The 14,938-nt window shown below is 48.7% G+C and overlaps 1 pseudogene; it reads right to left on the bottom strand.

Moving 5' to 3' along the window:
• The window catches only part of LOC146187802 (uncharacterized), a 29,204-nt pseudogene extending 15,376 nt beyond the window's left edge, over positions 1–13,828 (bottom strand).
• Between the last annotated feature and the right edge of the window lie 1,110 nt (positions 13,829–14,938).

Raw genomic sequence — 14,938 nt, 5'->3', positions numbered from 1 at the left:
AACGAAAGCACTTCCGGCTATTTCCCGCAGGGGGACATTTCTTTGTGTTTTTCTAGACGTTCTCTTGACAGGGTCAATTTTGCATTTGCAGGGTGTCCACAAAGCAAAACAGGCTTACAAAACAGGATTCCTGGAAACAGGCTCACTTAGAGCCATTGTACCAACACCACATATCCACATGCCCACAGGCGAACAATAGAGCGCGCAAGTGCGGATGATGCAGGGTCGTAACAGCCTCCTCCCCCGACAGAAGAGTCTCGGAGGGCATCAGTCGCAGCTGCTGCATGAAGAGACGACTTAATGGCCTGCACATGAACGCTTGAAGCTCGCTGTTGCTTGTCGCGTTGTCTTGATTGTCGTAGGCCAAATTGCTCGAGCTGTCTGAAACTCAACCACATGTCCAAGCAAGCACTCGGCTCCCGTCTGAAGAGACCAGGTTAAAAGAAAACTGCCATTGTTGTTCGAGAAAAGCCCACTCTCAAGACGTTCAGGACCCACGTATTCCTAGAAAACCAAACGTGCTGCTTTACATAGTCACACATATACAAGCGCACAAAAAAAAAAAACCTGATTATCAATTTGGATACATGGTGAGGAACCTCTCGGACCGCTTAGAAAGAGCGGCTAAGCGCGTCCGCATTCCCATTTAACTTCCCCTTTTTGTATCTTATTTCAAAATTGTACTGCTGTAAAATCAAGCTCCACCTCAGAAGGCGACTGTTTTTCGATGTCGCAGTTTGCAGCCAAGCCAGGGGACAATGGTCCGTCTCTACGGTGAATTTGGCCCCTCCAAGATAGCACTGCAATTTTTGAATGGCCCATACAATGCAAGCGCACTCTTTCTCTGACGCGCAATAAGCCCTCTCTCTAGAACTCAGTTTTCTGCTCAGGTAGAGCACAGGGTGCTCATTACCGTCGTCATCTCTCTGGCAGAGAACAGCACCTAGACCTCGATCACTTGCATCACACTGGACCGTGAATTCTCGGTCATAGTCTGGAGCTCGCAATACCGGACGGCTAATCAGCACAGCCTTCAGGTTTACGAAGGAGGCTTCCTTTTGTTAAGACGGAAGATGGAACTCTTCCGCTACTAGCACAAGACCCTCGTAGAGAAACTAACGTATTTCCTATCCTATCCTATCCTATCCTATCCTTTTGTTCGTCCCAGACTACATTTGTCGGTTCTGTCCTGCGGAGAGCGTCGGTCAGAGGGCTAGCCAAAGCTGAATAGTTAGGGATGTAGTGATTGTAGTACCCAGTCAGACCCAGGAATGCTCGAATTTCCGTCTTCGTGCTCGGCCGCGGGTAGTCTGCTACCGCAGAAATCTTAATCTCGCTGGGTTTCCTGAAACCTTGACCTACATTGTGACCCAAGTAGTCCACGGTCGCCCTTGCCAGGCAACATTTCTCGGCCTTTACGGTTAGTCCAGCTTGACGCAAAAGGCTCAGTACAGCTCTTAGATGTACCATATGGTCCGCCCATGAGTCGGAAAAAACCGCAATGTCATCTAAATAAGTCACCGCGAATGTTTCACACCCCTTTAAAACCCTATCCATGAGTCGGGAAAAACAAAATGGAGCATTTTTGAGCCCGAAACTCATCATTGTTGGCTGGTAGCTGCCCGTCGGAGTGACGAAAGCCGCGTATCTGCTGGCGCGTTCAGTGAGCGGTACTTGCCAGTATCCTCGAGTAAGGTCCAGCGTAGTCACATATGCCGCTCTACTGACCTGTTCTACTCTCTCCTCAATATTCGGAATAGGATACACTTGATCCCTGGTGAGAGAATTTAGCTTTCGGTAGTCTACCACAGGCCTAGGGTCTTTACCTGGAGCTTCTACTAAGATCATAGGCGAAGCATAATCGCTTTCCGAGGGTTTTATTACTCCCAATTCCAGCATGCGAGTTACTTCCCTATCCAGAATTTCTCTTTGCCTTGGAGAGAATCGGTAGCACCTTGATCGCACTGGCACGTCTGAAGTCAGCTCAATATCGTGCTCAGTCAAATCAGTCCTGCCTGGCCTGTCCACGAAGCAGGCCTCAAACTCTGTTATTATTTCGCCCAGATCGGACAGCTGGGATTTCTTTAGTTCTCCTCTCTGCTCCGTCTTTCTGAGAAGCTCCTGAGCGTTGCTTCCTTTTCCGCTGAGGCAAATCAAGTTGTCCCCCATCTCCTCGGGAAGGTTTAACGTTAGATTTACCACGGCTTCCCTCTGCACATAAGGCTTCATAAGATTGCAATGATAAATGCGCACTTCTTTACGCCTACCGGGAATTTTCACTGCGTAGTTAGTGTTAGAAAGCTTTGCAACGACTTCAGCCGGTCCTTCCCACTGTACTTCGAGCTTATTCTGCCTTGAACTTCTCAGCAACATCACCTGGTCCCCGATACTAAACGTCCTTTGACGGGCTGACTTATCATAGTACACCTTGGAACGAGCCTGGGCTGACTTCATGCTGGCCTCAACAAGTTCCTTAGTGTCATGTAAGCGATTCAAGAGGTTCAGAATGAATTCTACTACTGTTGGGTCTTCTCCGCGCCCCTCCCAGGCTTCGCGCACCATTCGCAAAGGTGAGCGCAGTGACCTTCCGTACACCAACTCGGCTGGGCTAAATCCAGTGGATTCGTGCGGCACTGACCGCAAAGCGAAAAGCGCTGCAGGCAGGCAGGTATCCCATTCGCGCTTGTTTTCATAGCACAGTCCCCTCAGGACTCGTTTGAGAACAGAGTGCCATCTTTCTACGCTGTTGCTCTGCGGATGATGGATCGAGCTATGCACTACCTTAATGCCGCATCGCTCGAGAAATGAGGTGGTGAGGACACTCGTGAAAACGCTACCCTGATCACTTTGGACCTCGGAAGGGAATCCAACTCGTGCAAGCACTGACAGCAGCGAATCCACTACACTCTCGGACGTCACCTCGCGCAGCGGAACAGCCTCTGGAAACTTTGTGGCTGGGCATAACATAGTGAGGATATAACGGTACCCTGACTCTGTCACAGGAAGTGGCCCAACTACATCTATTACTAACCGGTGAAACGGCTCGGTAATGATTGGTACTAACACCATCGGAGCTTTCCACTTATCTTGCGCCTTTCCAACCCGCTGGCACGTGTCGCATGACCGTACAAAATTTTCCGTGTCCTTAAAACATCCAGGCCAATAGTATTCATGCAACAGCCTCTGCTTTGTTTTATTTATTCCAAGGTGATATGACCACGAGCTGCCATGGGAAAGTCGCAGTAAGTCTCCGCGGTACTTTTGGGGAACGACTAATTGGTCCCGCTCTACTCCGCGCTTATCCTTGAATAAGCGATACAGCACTCCCTTTCTCATCTCAAAAGAAATATTCTTTGCCGTCTTAGTGGCGCGGTGGCTCTCCCTTATCTCCTGTATCTTGGGATCATTGGCTTGCTCCATAGCTAAGTCCTCTCGGGTTCCACTCAAAAGTCTCGTGAGATTACTAGACACTGGCGGCAAGAGGTTACTCTCAAGAACGTCCTCATTCCGCGTCTCATCAAGCTCACTTTCAAGTTGACTTATCTGAGATGCCTCACTCTCAAAGTCTTCTGACCCGCTATCTTCCGCTGTTTTAACTGCCGTTTCCTCTGCTGTGGATTCTTCTGGAATGAGCAGTGTAGCTAGTTCTCGCGCCTTTGAACGTGTTAAGGCTTGCACAACTCTGTCTCCGAAAAGGATGCCCCTCTTTCGCAGTAGCATGTCCAATTTGTTGGAGAACAAATACGGATAGCACTTAGGAAGCTTTCCTGAAACGGCAGCCTCGGTTGTCAACTTGCCGAAAGGGCCCTCGATGACCACGTTCGCGATTGGCAAGCACACACTCTGTTCTTCCACTACCTGGCGGATCCACGCACACTGTCCTGTATAGTCGGAAGGCGACACATACGCCGGATGGACAACATCCATCGTTGCGGCCGAATCGCGCAGTACCTTGCAAGGCTTCCCGTTGACTACTAGGTCATGCAGGTAGGGTTCTAAAAGCTGCATATTTTCATCGCAGTCACTGACATACGAGAAAGCAATCTTTTCTTTCCGGCAGTTGACGGCAATGTGACCCTGCTCATTACACCTAAAGCATGTGAGCGGCTTCCTAGCCTCAAGCTTATTCTTTGTGTTCTGCGCGTTGGTCACTTCCCCACTTTTCTCACTGCCGTCCTTTCTAGGGAATTTGCCTGAAGAAACCTTCATTTCTTCGTTTCCAACTCTAGCAAAGTGCCTTTCCTGACGGTTATTCACACTCAACTTGGGATTGCGGGGCCTATCCACTGCTGGGTTGCTGAATTGTCGGCGCGAAGCATACTCCTCAATAAGTTCTGCAGCTTCAGTTGCCGACTTAATGTCGCCTCGGTCCTGTAACCAATTTCTTTCTTTTTCTGGGAGGCAGTTATAAAACTGCTCCAAAAGAATTCGCTCGGCTACAGCGTCCCTATCACTGTAGGAATCAGTGCTCTTTAGCCACTCGCCCAAATTAACTCTTAAATTGTACGGGAATTCAGGGTAACTCTCGTCCCTGGACTTAGTAGCGTTCCGAAAACGTTGTCTGAACGCCTCGGCGCTAAGCCTATACTTTCTCAGAAGGCAAGCTTTGATCTTCTCGTAGTTGTCCTCGTCCTCCTTGCTTAGCCGCGCGACAACCTCCGCTGCCTCGCAGGGCAGAACCGTCAATAATCTCTGAGACCACGTGTCTCGCTGGAAGGACAGTTTTTCGCAAGTTCGCTCAAAGTTAGCCAGATACAGACCGATATCCCCTGATATCACATATGGCTGCATGTACTTTGACATCTGGAAATCTGCCTCCTTGTTGAGACGAGGTACCGCTAGCTGGGGACAATCGCCCGACCTCTTGCTCAACTCTAGTTCTAATTTCCGGAGCTCAATGTCTAGCTTCTTTTCCTCTTTTTCCCGCTCTTTCTGCTGTCTGAGCTGCTCCTTTTTTTGACCGATGAGGTTCCATGCTTCACTGAGCTCCTCATCATCGGTTCCCAGATCAGTGATTGCCTTTATAATCAAGGGTTTTCGTGCCAAACCACTTGTATCAATTCCCAATTCCTCACACAATAGCAACAGGTCCGGTTTCTGCAGCTTTTGTAGGTCCATGATCGCTCCGAGTGTCGGCTACTTCCAAAACAACAGTGCAAACTACCAAACCTAAAGGCGTTTCAACACTTTTTACCAGTTCTAAAATCTAACCCTGTTCTAGAACCTGGTCCACATCAGAAGAAAAGCCAAGCACTCACCCACACATGCGATCGATGTTCCGAGCTGCTTTCTTGTTGGCCGATTGTTTCGCCTGCTTGTTGCTTGAGATGCCACCTCCGATCACAAGATGTGGCTTGTAGATTCTGATCCACCTCGAATCACCAGATGTTGTAGCTTGTAGATCCAGATCCCAACGCTGGTCACCAGTTGTCGTGACGCTGGGGCTATGTCGACCCCGCCTTCACTTGGTAGCGTGCAGAGACTCCGGGTTGAATAAGGATTGAATCTTCGAAGTTGGTGAAATATGTACAAGCAGGTTTATTGGCACTTTGAGAAAACTTATTTACAAGATTATTTACAAGAAAAGAAGGGTACATCAGCAAAATGACAAGCGTTAAGAGTTCATAGCGAGAAGCGACTGGATGAGCCGTTTACCCAGGGCTCAGAGCGTCATTTCGTGCGCTGCAGCGTCCTTAAAACCCCCTATGTCCAGCCCCTCTCTGAAGATGCTGACCAACCAAATCCAGGGCACGCCCCCCCAGATATCGGCATCCAATCGAACACATCACTGCACTGATGGTCTGAAGCACTGACTGGTCCGGCATTGATTCGTTGGGCGTGATCACTAGTTGGCGGGAAAAGCTTGGGAACGGCGAGGAGGTACATTTCTATTCTTCAGCCAAGAATCGGTAGGCTGGTTCCGGCTAGTGGATTTACTTCTCAGAAACCCAAGTGCACGTGCGCGCCGCATACGGCTCCCAGCATTGTCCCTTTCCAACAATTGCAAATCTTTCCTGCATTCCCAGGAAATCCTCTAATGGCCGTATGCGTCATGCTCCTTTCTTGTCCTGCACGTCAGCGGACTTGTCACTCTGTCGTCTCCTTTGTACAGTAGGCATTCCTTACTTGACCATAGCGCTTCTCGACGGAAGGGTGAACAATTGAACGAAAGCACTTCCGGCTATTTCCCGCAGGGGGACATTTCTTTGTGTTTTTCTAGACGTTCTCTTGACAGGGTCAATTTGGCATTTGCAGGGTGTCCACAAAGCAAAACAGGCTTACAAAACAGGATTCCTGGAAACAGGCTCACTTAGAGCCATTGTACCAACACCACATATCCACAGCACTTATCCATGCCCACAGGCGAACAATAGAGCGCGCAAGTGCGGATGATGCACGGTCGTAACAGTAGTGCCCCGAGATACCTGTCCTTAAACGCTCTTATATCAAAGTCGTGCAATGCAAACAGTGGCTGGTAGTATTGGAAGAATGCTCGCTGAATATGCTCATCGTCATCCGATAAGACGCCGCCCCATTCTTTATTTCCGATGTGATTTCTCTGTGCGTGCCCCTTTTAAATTCCTAGCGCTCGTCTCGATGGTGCCTCCTCTGCAGCTGTCTCTTCCGCTCTCGCACGTACAAGCGCACCGCGATAACGCTCTTGCTCTATCAGTTCGATTTTTTGTTTAATCTTCCTTATATCTTTTGTCCATTTGCCAGGCGCTGCACATTATTTTTAAGCATTTTTTCAAGCAGGGGCCTTAAGTTGCGTTCAATAGGTTTCTGTTCGTGGGCAAGCACACTAGATCTACTAATTGCTATTATTTTAAGCTGTTCCATACAAAGCTCCCATTGCTGCCATGTTCTCAGTGTACTATTAGGGTCTATCTTGCCTATTTCTTCCGTTACTGCATCTCTGAAAATTTCGTCTTTGATCAACTTGTCATTTAATTTTCACTGGTCCCAATTAAATGCACTGCCCCGTTTTTGTGATCCTATCACACATATTACTATACAGTGGTGAGAAAATGAGACGGGAACAACATGGTAGCTACTACATTTTGGAATCACATCAAGCGAAACATATATGCGGTCAACGACGAATACATACTTGCCGCCGCTGCGGCGTCGCTCACGACTCCCCACCAGCCGGCCAACCACCTACCTGTCAAGCCATGTGCATCGTATGCAAAGGCTCACATCCAACAGGCAGCAGAAGCTGCAAATACCGCTTCGTGTCTAGCCACAGGCGCAAATCTTCACAATCCCCCACGGACACTGCCACTGACCCAGGCAGTTCGCCAAGCGGCCGCCAGTCCCGTCCCCGAGAACGCGGCCGCCAACAACCACCCCCAAGGGATGATTCCTTCCCGCCACTGCAAAGCAGCAGTCCCCCGACTGACCTCGCCACAAGTCAACCACTTCCGCTGCAGGAACCAAGCGATGACTCTTTTCCCCTCTACGTGGACGCAGTGGGAGCAGAGATAGGAGCAGGTCATCGTCCCAGAGACGCAGCTCGCGGATCAACTCCAACTCCGGAGAAGAAGGAAGACCTGCCAAATATTTGGCATGGAAGATGCCACTTACAGACGACAAGCAACGCCGAGCACCTGAACCACAGGTAAGGGAGCTGGCAGAGTTAGTCCGACAACTGCAACAACAGTTAGCTCAGTCTAACGCAAAAATCAAACAGCTAGAAACTGCAAATGCGCAATCAAAAAATGAACAGTCGTCTGTGGCTTGCGCTCGCGTTGAAGTCAGCCGCAATGAGGACATGGAAGTAGATCCAAACCGCCGTAGCAAACGAAAGGCACCTTTGGTACCTCGGCCAGTTACAGATGACTTAGAGAGTAATTATGAAGAGAGATTTGCAAAAATAGACCAACGACTAGCCAAGGTGGAGGAAACTATCCAGAAATTAATACCACAGCTTAACAAAGTAACTGACACAATAGAAAAGTTTCCGACTACTTTCGAAACTGTCCTAGCTAAACTCGACACGCTTACAACCAGGGTTAACGCACTAGCATCCCCTAGCAATCTGATATCTCCAACGCCAAATGCAGGCTCTTTGCCTCCCGCCCACACAGCATTCTCACGCCCAGCTGACGGTGCTTCGGCGCGTCGGTCCCCCAGCAGCATTCTCCGACCCAGCGTATTGCAACCCGCGCGAGCGGAACCTTACCCGATACGCGATGGCTAGTACACCTGTTATAGTGTGGCAATGGAACTGCAGGGGATTCCGAGCCAAGCGCAAGGCTCTGGAATATGCAGTTTTGGCCCAAACAAACAGGCCGGTAGTCATAGCACTTCAAGAGACGAATACAGAAGTAAATCTTGCAGGGTATACAGCATACAATGAGAAAGTGTCGGCTGAGTGCCGGCCGATCACAGCTACACTTGTACACCGTAATATAACTGCAAACCAACTAGATTTGGAAACACCGGAGGTCTCTCATACATTTATACAAATCCTGCCGAACAAACGAACACAATCTCCCTTTTACATTCTAAACGTATATAGTCTACCTAAAGACAACAGCACGAAAATAGCCACACTTCCGTAAGGCGCATGTAGCCGCTCATAATGGAATGTTGCCGACTGTTGGAGACTTTAACGCACCCCATGCAGAATGGGGCTACTCAGTTAACAGTAGAAAGGGAATTAAATTATAGGAGACAGCCCAGGCGCTAGGGCATACCTTACTCGTCGACCCTGATAAACCTACGCGCATTGGTAAGAGTGTAACCAGGGATACGTGCCCTGACCTTACCTTTGTCAGAAATATCCCCGATGCGTGATGGGAAAGCCTAAATACAAATATAGGAAGCGACCACTATGTACTATGTACCACTTTCCGAGCCACGCATTACAAAATGCGTCGCCAGGAAGTGAAGCACACGAACTGGGACGCCTTGTCCGCTCGCAAAGGCCAGCGGAAAGTATAGTAGATTTAAGACAATGGACAGAGCGTCTGTTGCAAGACGCCGCAAACACTTCAAAAACTGTTACCCTGGAGGACAGCAGTCCCAGCGCGGACGCTAAGCTAGTGCACATGATTGAAGAACAAGGAAGTATCCATGCTCGATGGCGTAAAAATAAGCGCACCCAACGTTTAAAAATTCGGCTAACCCGGCTTGAAAAGGAAATCGAGGCTTACTCGTGGGAACTTAGCCGAGAACAGTGGCATCAGACTTGCGACCGCCTTAATGGGCAACTGGGCAACAAGAACACGTGGTTTTTACTTGCACATTTACTGGATTCTACGAGAACTAAGGCAGATTCCCACAAGAACCTACATAGGATCTCGCAATCTTTCCAAAGCACCGACGAAGAGCTCATGACCACTTTAAAAGATAAATGCATTAACACCTCCCAGGATATACCCACGCCAGATGGGTACTCAGGATTGGATAATCCTCGCATGGATCCCGTCTTTACCGTAGCAGAGATTAGGGCTGCTCTTAACCAAATTAACACCACCTCGGCACCGGGGGAAGATTGCATCACCAATAAAATGTTGCGCAATTTAGAAGACCAGTCAGTAGAGGCTCTTACGGACCTCTTCAACAGGTACTGGACAGAGGGCAGCGTCCCTGAGGAATGGAAGCACGCTAAAATTATTTTCATACCTAAACCGGGCAAAAGGCTCGATACGTGGCATGTAAACCAATGGAGAGCCTCGCGGAAAAAAATTCGTGCAGGACGCGCATCAGGATCACAGTGATATCCTGCCATGCGTGCACGCCATATACTGTGGAGACCCATTGGCATGATTGAATGGCTAACCCCCTCCTCATTTTACGTGGGTAAGTACCGTATGCCGTAAGGATTAACAGGTAAATCTTTGTTTATGGTTCTTTGAAGTACGTCCCAAAAATAAACTCCTTCCCAACAGTGAAGAAATACATAATCTATCGTTTCTGGTTGTTTACAAATTAAGCAATGTGCACCCCACGGAAGAAATAACCCTTTTTCTTGCAAAAATACTTTTACTGGCAAAGTTCCAGTATGCAACTTAAAAAAGAAAGTTTTAGCCGCTGCCGGCACTTTCATTCTCTTTACCCTGTTCAGCACATTTCTGCCAGGGCCTCCCCTGTATATGGCCCTATAGATGGGCTCCGGAAGAACAACGTCTCACAAATCTTTGTACAACTTTTCCTTTTCACAGTTGATTAATATTCTTTTGAAAATCTTGCAGAAAGAAATCGCACACTTTGAACAACTTCTCTAATGTAACCAAAAATACCTCCCCTGTAACATTCGGCTGGCACAACAAAATCTGGCAGTGCACGTCGAAGCCTAATTTGACAGACAGTGAACAAAAATGGATCACGAACGTTACGCAGGACAATCTGCTGACAATCTGCCGCAAAAAATGCCCTAAGCCCACGCCTCCATCCTTGACACTTCTGAATAAATTCGTGCGTCTGCATCTTTCCCATTTTGAAGCCCACAAAAAAAACCGCTAATATCCTATGCAGCTTCTGCACACTGAATCTTGCACAGTGTAAAACTTGCATTACATACCACAGCCTAGAAATGAAGATGTTGCTTACTGTGGCTCTTGCAAAAACTGATAAACCAGTTCCTTTCCACTTATCTGCCCTTTCCCGCATGTCATCTGTGCATGCTCTCCAATATGTCTCGCTATCACGATAGCATTCTAGTGGCACGCCAAGGTACTTTGGCTGAGTCGTCACCCAGGACATGTTTGCAAAATTATCAGGAGCACTTTGCCATCTACCGTTCCAGAGTCCCAGGCTTGGACCAGTTTACCCTACTGCCTGTAAGTTCGCTAAAGGTTTTTACAGAACCAACAACTTCGGTTATACCCTCCTGGTTATTCGTAAAAACCCCAACATCATCGGCGTACGCCGCCAGCTTCACTTCCACGGCTTGCAAACAAAAACCAGCAATATTCTCGTTGTCCAAGAGGTATAAGCAAAGGGTTTCAATGTAAATGCAGAATAAAAGAGGGCTGAGGGGACAGCCCTGCCGCACAGAATGCTGCACGCTGATGGGGGCCCCCAGATTTTTATTCACGACTAATCTCGTAGTGCAATTTCGGTACGCCAGGGCCACGCCCTCACGAATACTAAAACCAACATTATATGGTCCTTTATACAAAGTAGAATTTCATGGGCAACACAGTCGAACGCCTTTTCAAGGTTAAGTTGCAGGATGGCCACACAGCCATTTATGACCCCCCCCCCTCTTCACAACATTCTAATAAACTTCTTGCTTTGTGTATATTTGTAGCAATGGACCGTCCCTTTATCCCACACGCTTGATGTGGCCCAACGATTTCCTGGATAACCGACTGCAGCCTTCGTGCTAACACCTTCATATAAATTTTGTTGTCAACGTTCGTGAGCGCAATTGGCCGGTATGTTACTAGTAGTACCCTATCTGCTTCATCAGTTTTGGGTATGAGGACTGTGTGAGATTTGCCATAAGAAGGGGGCAGTTCGTTAAATACTACAGTCAGAACTGGCGCTATTTCGAGTTTAATTTCTTTGTAAAATGCCGCATTTAAGCCGTCTAGACCGGGTGATTTTCCCGGGTTTAAATTATTTATCGCCGGTTCGACCTCTGATTCAGTTATTGGAAGCTCTAATCTTTGTTTGTTTTCTTCATTTAGTCTGGGTAGTGCCCCGAGATACCTGTCCTTGAACGCTCTCATATCAAAGTCGTGCAATGCAAACAGTGTCTGGTAGTATTGGAAGAATGCTCGCTGAATATGCTCATCGTCATCCGATAAGACGCTGCCCCATTCTTTACTTCCGATGTGATTTCTCTGTGCGTGCCCCTTTTCAATTCCTAGCACTCGTCTCGATGGTGCCTCCTCTGCAGCTGTCTCTTCCGCTGTCGCACGTACAAGCGCACCGCGATAACGCTCATGCTCTATCAGTTCGATTTTTTGTGTAATCTTCCTTATATCTTCTGTCCATTTGCCAGGCGCTGCACATTTATTTTCAAGCATTTTTTCAAGCAGGGACCTTAAGTTGCGTTCAATAAGTTTCTGTTCGTGGGCAAGCAGACTAGATCTACTAATTGTTATTATTTTAAGCTGTTCCTTACAAAGCTCCCATTTCTGCCATGTTCTCAGTGTACTATTAGGGTCTATCTTGCCTGTTTCTTTCGTCACTGCATCTCTGAAAATTTCGTCTTTGATCAACTTGTCATTTAATTTTCACTGCCCCGTTTTTGTGATCCTATCACACATATTACTAAACAGTGGTCAGAAAATGAGACGGGAACAACATGGTAGCTACTACATTTTGGAATCACATCAAGCGAAACATATATGCGGTCAAGACGAGCGTGGCTCGCACGCTGAAAATGTGTGTATTTTACACCGATCGCGCCGTCAAGGCATTCCGCCACATCTTCAAGGTTCCACTCCCCCACAATTTTGGACAGTACCTCAGTACTTACGTCTCTGAATCCGCGCACACTGGTCTTATCGCGACTGCTAAGGACGCAGTTGAAGTCGCCCATAAGAATGAGGTGTTTTTGCAAACTGAGATGCTGTTCAATGCTTTCAAAAACCGCTGCCCTTTCCTCTGCTTGATTTGGTGCATACAAACATACAATGCGCGTACTCTCAAACATACTCTCAGCGTTGCCGAGAGTGAAATCTACAAAAACACACCTACCCGACAAACATGAGAAATGGGCCTTCACCGCTAGACCTGGCAGCTTTTTAACAAAAAGGACGCATCCTGCAGAAGTGCCTATTGCGTGACACACTACAGCATAAAATCTAGACGTGAAACGCCGCACCCTGCTCCCGGTCTCTTCTTCACCCTCAATTTTCGTTTCCTGCACAGCCAAGAGATCGATCTCCTCTTCCGTTAAAAGTCTGTGCACTTGGCTCTGCTTTTTCTTTCCTGCCAGACCTCTGACATTAAGTGTGGCCACCTTCAACGGGGAGGGGGGGGGGGTGGGGCAGGAGCCATTTTCGCGAAGTGTAAGGAGGCCGAGAGCATGGTGCTTACCCCTCGCGCCTAGCGTTCTGCTAGACGTCATCTGTGACACCGGAGTCATCCGATGGGAGGGCCTCAGCCTGCTGCCGTAGGACCTTGTCGACGGCCCGCCTTTCCGAACGCCGCGGCTTGGACATTGAGTGCCGGGCCTGGGGCGTTTTTGTTGGCGGCTCTCCAACACTGCAGGCCCTCGGTTGACCTCGGTGTCGGTCTGGGCGTATGGTCGCTTAGCCGGAGCCGTCACGCTGGTGTTGTGGCCGCCGGTATTAGTCTGCCGCACTTCCCATCTGGTTTGCTCGCTAGTCTTTCTACCGTCTGTCTGGAGAGGTAGTGCCGCTTCAAGTGCCCTCCCTCCGCTGGTGTCCTTGCTCACTACAGGTGTCTCCTCTGTCGTCTTCCCGAACCCCTCGGTACTTTTCGCCGCTTCTTCCGCCTCCACCCCGTCCATTAGAAGTTGAGCTGACTCGTCACTCGACCCATGACCCGTAGCCGATGCGTAAGTGTGGACGCAGTCACTGTCCAGATGGCCATAGAGTCTGCACCTTGAACGGCGGGGTACCTTGCATTCACGTCATACATGACCTGTGCCATGGCAACGCAGGCATTGCATGGGTCGTCCAGGCATTACAACCAGGACTAACTCTCCGGCAACGCGTATCTGGTGGGGCAGACCATCAACTTTGAATCCGGGCTTCAGCTTCAGGAGGACAGTTCTTGTTGTGGAACCCTTGTCGTTGACACCCTGAACACGCCAGCGCTCACGGGTCACTTCCGTAACCTTTCCAAAGGCGGCGAAGGCGGTCCGGATGTCCTCGTCGGCCACGCCGTGAAGCATCCAGTGCCGCCTCAGCTTCACCTGCTGGTTTTCGGGATCTCTAATAAGACATCAGCGTTTTTTTACTTATAGTTCCTTGACTGCATGAAGCTTCTTGGCTGCTTCGGAAGTTCTCAGCGTAACCGCCCAGACATGGTTGATTTGGTATGCCCCTAACGCGACCACGTCTGGGAGCGTTCCAATCTCGATCGTCCAGGGCGTCCCGGAAATCTCCAACTCAAAAAGGCCTCGCTCGCACGTCGCCATGAAGAAACACGGTGTGTAAAACAACACGTCCGATGGGCAATGTTGGCAAAATGATATGGTAATTCTTATCTTCCCAAACTTCAAGCCTGTTTCCGCGGCAGGCAAGGACCGCTTGCGCCGCTCCGCTGGAGCCCATTCTACCTGCGTTCGCACTTGGTGGTGACCGGAAGTAGAATGCACTACTCCACTACGGCTTATGGTTTCGGTGGTTATTATTCAGAATATGTAGCTAATTTTCCTCTTTCGTACTTTGTATATTTTCCTTGGCTGTAAAATATGTGGCCGTAATTCACCGATCGCACTTTAAAAACGCTGAATCCTTTTCCAGGCTATCACGAGGGTCCTGTATTTTTATATTGCGTCGCTTTTGCAAGCAAACCTCACAATATTATAACTTACTAGTGCTGATGTGTTTTTCATCGTCTACAAACGCTTGTAAGTTTTCCTACATACAGAGATATCAGGTGTACTAATACTTTTAATACTGGGCGTTTTAGCTTCACGTGCTACCAGCGGAGCCGCGACGTCAATGAATACACTTCCGACTGAGCGGTCTCAATATGTAAACATTCGAGAACGCGTTGCCCGGTGTGCGGCTATCTGCGCATCTTTCGATGGTCAGCGATGTTTGTTTATTTTTTCTCGAGCAGCTTTTGTCATCGCTAGCGAAACGATACGTTCGTGCTTCCAATTTCGCGTTGAAGGCGGCAGATCTTCAGCAGCACATATGAAGACGCACCGCAAGATCTTACGAGCTGCAGCGACTGTTGTACGCCCAAAAGCGGCGCGACGCGCGTATATGCTTCCTAGCACACACTTCAGCGGCTTCGTATTTTCGAGGAATTTGTGAAACTAAGCGTGCTC

The sequence above is a fragment of the Amblyomma maculatum genome, chromosome 5, assembly GCF_055883805.1.
Source record: "Amblyomma maculatum isolate TAMU_Amacu chromosome 5, ASM5588380v1, whole genome shotgun sequence".
In the NCBI taxonomy this organism is placed as follows: domain Eukaryota; kingdom Metazoa; phylum Arthropoda; class Arachnida; order Ixodida; family Ixodidae; genus Amblyomma; species Amblyomma maculatum.
This window is presented reverse-complemented; position numbering and strand designations above follow the sequence as displayed.